Source organism: Meriones unguiculatus, assembly GCF_030254825.1.
Source record: "Meriones unguiculatus strain TT.TT164.6M chromosome 13 unlocalized genomic scaffold, Bangor_MerUng_6.1 Chr13_unordered_Scaffold_28, whole genome shotgun sequence".
Classification (NCBI taxonomy): domain Eukaryota; kingdom Metazoa; phylum Chordata; class Mammalia; order Rodentia; family Muridae; genus Meriones; species Meriones unguiculatus.
This window is the reverse complement of record NW_026843644.1, coordinates 9,369,432-9,375,744: the sequence shown is the minus strand read 5'-3', so window position 1 is coordinate 9,375,744 and position 6,313 is coordinate 9,369,432.

Sequence of the window (6,313 nt, the reverse complement as noted above, 5' to 3'; positions counted from 1 at the left end):
ACACTGTCCATTTAGGGCCTGCAGGCATAAGAGTAGGTATGTTCTTCCAGGCCCTAAGCTGAAGGTTCTGCCTTTTCTGAGCTTGTTGCAGCACCTCTGAGCACCACAGGGTGCTGTGAGGGGAGATCTGGCAAGATCTAAAGTTTCAACAGGGTGCACTCAGGTTCACTGCCCACCACATGGAAGAGCAAGAAGCTGAACTCCTGGAGCTGGTGTGGTGGATTCTCGCTGAAATTGGGTGGTAAGCAGCGACCATATTCAGCTACCTCTTAGGTCTCTTATGGTCCTAGTCATTTCTTTGACCCAGGGTGGCCTCTGAATAACTTCACTATGAGGCTACATTTGGCCAACTTTTGGAGCAGGGGCTTGTGTGCAGATGCATCTTTCTTAAGATGCCAAACCCAGAGAGCACTAATTTTTCTAAAATCTTCACCAAGTTCTTCCCTTAGCATTTAACATTCAGGTGTAAAATCCATTTAGAGTTAATCTTATGGCGGTTGTGGCTCACATTCAGGCAATTTTGTTTTGTTTTTATATTATTATCTGATAGGCCTGGAGTGTAGGTTTTGTACATGTCAAGCATATACTCTTGTGTTGATTTTCATCAGGATATTAATAATACTTGAACCTTCTGAGTCATATTATTTCAACTGTGTGGTACTTTTCTTTCCTTTTTAGTGCTTGTCTTAATTTTTTTAATGAATACTATTATTTTTCTCATGTGTGTCTGGTCCTCATAGTAGTCAGAAGATGGCCCCAGAACTCCTGAACTCTGAATTTAGAGTAAAGGTAGGTGTATACTTCTATGTATGTCAAGGTAAGGCTTTCAGAAGCCCATAAGGAATGGCAAGTGAAGCTTCAGTGAATCCTATGACTCATTGAAAGGTCCTGATCCACTGCACATAGTGTTGATCTAATAGGGACTGCTGCCACACTAGTGAAGTATCAAAATGGATGGTAGCCAAGGGCGATGACTGCTTCCCCCTTCTTTATGAATCTCCTAAGGTGACCTTGCCTCCCCACTCAACTACTATATTTCCTTATAGTTGTACCAAACAAATTGATTGTTTCTGGTACTTGAGGATAGCATGGGATGTTCTGATTGGGCTTTCAGTCATTTACAGGCTGTTACAATGGATAATGAAGTTAGATTTGCCCCTTTTAGTCCTGTCTCTGGAGTTTGATTCCCAGGATTCCGTGTGGGGCTCTTTTGCCACTCACTCCAATTCCCTGTGGTTCCTGATTCCCACATAAACCTCTTCACTGGTGAACCAACTTTCATGCCTTATATTGCCTATTTTTGACCAACATTTACATTGCTGATGCTTTCATCTTTTTTTTTTTTTTGGTAACTGTTTAAACACAGATTTCATTTTAGGAAGATCAAATTAATGTTACAATTTACAGTGAAGGACTTCAGGTTTCTAGAAAATGTGTACATAACTAGAGGGAATAAATACTCTTTGCAGAAACTTGAACAAAGATCTGTCAGTTCTTTTATCTATTGTTTGTTTGATTAATTTTTGTAGAGTATTATGTGCCCCTGACTATTCTGAAACTCATTGCATAACCTAGGCTCCTGTCCAGCTCTATGAGATATACCTGCCTCTGCTTCCTGAAGGTTGTTTGAATTAAAGGCATGACAAAATACACCCAGCTTCCCCATTGTTTTTATACTTAGGAACTGTTCATACAATTTCTCTGAGGTGGGCTAAGCACAGTTCATCTTTTTCCTTGTCTCCCCCTCTTTATGTTTGTTAATTAGAATGTCTCTTACAAGGCTACATAATTTTTGAATTTTTTAAATTTATTTTTATTTTTATTAATTACAGTTTATTATCCCCCCCTGTAGCTCCCACCCACCTCACCTCAAAATCTCACACTCCCTCCCTATCCCTTAGTAGTACCCCTCCCCCCAGTCCACTGATAAGGGTGGTCCTCCTCCCCTTACCTCTGATCCTGGTCTATAAATACTCATCAGGAGTGGCTGCATTGTATTCTTCTGTGGCCTGGTAAGGGTAGGTGTGGGGAACACACCTGCAGGGTAAGCACTCAGGAGGCAGAGGCAGGAGGATCATGTTTCCAAAACTTTTTAAAGATTTATTTATTATTTATACAACATTCTACCTGCACACTAGATCTCAGTATAGATGGTTGTGAGCCACCATGTGGTTGCTGGGAATTGAACTCATGACCTTTGGAAGAATAGTGAGTAGTGCTCTTAACTTCTGAGCCACCTCTCCAGCCTCATCCAAGAACATTTTTAAGAAGGAATTTATGGTATTAAATTGTTCATGTTCCTTTCTTTTTCATTCTATCTTTCTTTCTCCCTCCCTCCCTTTCTTCTTTCCTTACTTCCTTTCTTTCCTCTGATTTATTTATTTATTTATTTATTTATTTATTTATTATACAGTGTTCTCCTTGCATGTACTGCTGCAAGCCATAGGAGGCATGAGATCTCACTATAGAAGGTTGTGAGCCACTATGTGGTTGCTGGGAATTGAACTCAGGAACTTTACAAGAGCCAATGCTCTTAACATCTGAGCTACCTCTCTAGCCCTGGTCCCATTTTTCTTTACTTCATGTTGCTTAAATTTTCTAAAACATAAATGAATGTGTTATGAACATATGTAGAAGGAGGCATTGTTTTTCAAGGAAACAATGTGAAGTGTCAAAATGGATGGTAGTCAAGATGCTTAACAAATGTCTTAATGATTCTTTACTATGGTCATAGATAAGTTTGAATGATATTGTCAAGTTCATCTAAATGGCTTATGTCACAATGTGGTGAATGAAATTTATCATTGTGTTTTCAGGATGATGTTTCTTACTCACGATCACTAGGAGGTTATATGCTGCTTTAGCTGATCTAACTGGATGGATGAGTAAATTGCACCTTTTCAAGGAGAGGTGGGAAGGCCAGCCTTGAACTAGTGATCCTCCTGTCTCAGCCTTGTGAATGCTGGGGTTCTAGGCTTGGGCTGCTAAAGTGAGAACACTGAAGCAGATGGTACATTTATCTGTTTGTAGGGATTATCATCTTTTAAGAATTCCAAACTTGATGTGTTTAATGTATCTTGCACATTTAATAAAATATTAAAATGCATCACTCTGCCATGTCAAGCAACCCCTAACCAACTGTAATGCCAACTCCAGGGTATCCACTATCCTCTTCTCTCCTCCACAGACACACACACACACACACACACACACACACACACACACAAACGTCTTTTAAAAAGTAAATGTGCAATCACAACTAGAAAAGCACATTTTGAGAAGCACTGTGATAATGTGACCTTACGAGCAGAATATTTCCTCAAGTGTTTCACACCATTCTTCTTCAGTAGAACGTGTTCACATGTCCTCTATACAAAATAAAAATTGTACCCTGTGTCTCCCCCTAGCCTTTGCCCCTTGGGTCTTCTGTAGTTTCTCTTGCCATCTTTGACTTCTTTTGTTTTCAACTCATTAAGAATTTCTTGTAATGGAGATTTAAAAATTGAAATAAAATAAAAATTTAAATCTTCTTCCATCCGCCATTTTTTCTATAAACTCTACTGTGTGCCTTCTTTGTGAAAGGAACTTTGCAAACTGCCAGCAGGGGTGTCTCTAATGTTCGGTTTAATATTATTATTGTTATTCTTATTCTTATTCTTATTATTTTGGATTTTTTAGACAGGGTTTCTCTGTGTAGCCCTGGCTGTCTTGGACTCGCTCTGTAGGCCAGGCTGGCCTCTAACTCACAGAGATCCTCCTGCCTCTGCCTCTACAGTGCTGGGATTAAAGGTCTGTACCACCATGCTTGAGGCAGGACATTCTTATAGCCCGGTTGAAGTCATACTGTGTAACTTAGGACATGTCCAGACATGTGAGTGTGAAGAACTGGCAGGGGGTGCAAGCCCTTGTTTTTGGAGACAGGGTTTCTCTATGTGACCTTGCATGTCCTGGACTCCCTTTGCAATCCTGGATGACTTGGAACTGACACCTGCCTCTGCTTGCCCCACTGATAGTCACAGGCATGTGATGTCAGACCTGGCTTTATGTTATAATCTTTAAAAATGATTTATAATCTCTGTGTATGTGTCTACCTTCCTGAGACCAGCCTTGATTTGATTAGGAGGGTGAGCACTCACTAAAAGAAAGGAGTCAAGTCCGCCTACCCTAAGCACGAGGTACTCTACTCTCAACTGCTGAGTCAGTTAGGGTGTGGGCCCAAGCTATAGCTTGTAATAAAAAGATCCTCATGTGTTCTGCAATGGCTCAACTCCTGGTGGTCTTTTGTGGTCTCATGATTGGGCACAACAGAGGCTGTCCCATGGAGGATTTATATTTTCAGAATAGTCATAAATGCTCTTCAGTTAAACCTTAGAAAAGTGGGTTATGGCAGAGCATAGAAATCTCAACTATGGGCCGTCAGTACCATCAGGTGAAATTCTTAGCACTGGGAATGGTAAAACAAAAGTATAGGTATTCATCAGTCCTAGTACATTAGGTCCACCAAAGAGGCTGACAAGGAATGGCCAATAAGTGCTAAAGATGGCCCAACACAAATCATTATTAGGCTCTGGACATATCAACATCGCCACATCACTGCAGAGGAAGCAGCAGCAGCACCAGATAATCAAGAAACAGCTTAGAATTCTGGCATTGCCCTCAACAATTGGGCAAGGCTTAATACTCCATGAAATGACTGGAACCCATAGCAGTGGTAACAGAGACGCACAGAGCTATGCCAAAACCACTCCCAGAGGACCCTAAAAGGCAGGGAAGATCACTTGTTTGAAAATATGGCTTTATCTCACAGACACACACTTTTGTATTTTATAAAGAGGAAATTGTTAGGCTCCAGTTTTCCATAAATCATTAAAATGATTGATGTGTCTATTGTTATTAATAAAAAGAGAGAAGAAAAAATATGAGGTATACATATGGGAAGAGATACAGATGTTTGTTCACATGGAAATACCATAAAAGCATGAAACCAGAAGCCATAATATACACAAAGGAACAGTATGTATATATACATATATATGTATATGTATGCATATATATATATGATATATATGTATATATATGATATATATATATATATATCATATATATATATATATAAAGCATTAACACCCCACAAGCATACCCTTGAGTGTTTCTGTTACTATCTGTTGTTGCTCATGGGACTTACATATTACTCTGGTTTGTTGCCCCAATGAAAGTTCCTTGGAGAAAACTAAGTTTTTCATTTATTATTATTATTATTTAAAGAGGTAGTGAATGTTCTTTTTGGAGGGAGTGTAACTTTATGATTCACTGTGTAGTTCTTTTATTATAGAATATTTGTTTATTATTTGTACAGTGTTCTGTCTGCATGCCAGAGGCAGTCACCAGGACTCACCTCCTGATTATTATTACCCCCCCATGTTTTTCTAATTTCCTCTTTCAAATCACTAAAACCCTTCTACTTCCTACTGCTCCCACAACTCCATTCTCATTTTGGAAATGCTCTCTTTTTCACTCCTTGTTATTGCAATTACTGCCAGATATGGACTCACATCTGAGTACATACATACTCAGTTTAGAGCTAGGAACCTTAGAGGAGAGAATATGTGAAGTTTGTCTTTCTGTGTTTGGATTACCTCATGTAACATGATTTTTTTTTCTAGTTCCATCTCTTTACCTGCAATTTTTTTATACTACTCAATAGCAATTCATTTTAAAATCATGAGCTAAAGAGTCAATATTTATTTCATTTTTCAGGTTATAATATAATTATACCATTTTGTGCCTTCTCTTTTCTTCCCTCCAAACCTTCCCACATACCTCTCCTGCTTCTCTCTTAAATTCATTTTTTTCATTAATTGGTATTATACTCTTAACATTAGTTGCTCAGTTTAATACTGTGACTTCCATGGATGTTTTCAGGGCTGATTGTTTGGTGTTGGATAACTGAGTGTACGCTCTTTCCTGGGAAGAATATTCATCCCACTCTCAGCCTTTATCAGTTCCCTGTACAGATTTTCATACGATTGAGGCCAGTGGTTTCTTTCTGGAACACGTTCACATGTCTTATATTTTTCAACTTTCAGTCCATGTTTATGCAAGTATATCGGTAAGTCTTTTCTTTTTTTTTTTTTTTTCTTTATTTGTTATATTGGTAAGTCTTATGGCTGTGGCTTCTGGTATGATTAGGAGACAAAATACCAGAACCTACTCTGATCCTCTGCCTTATATACTTTTTTCATCATCTGTGCTGCATGATCTCTGAGCCTTAGATCTGGGAATTGTTTTGTAGATATGTGTGAATGTTCTCCAG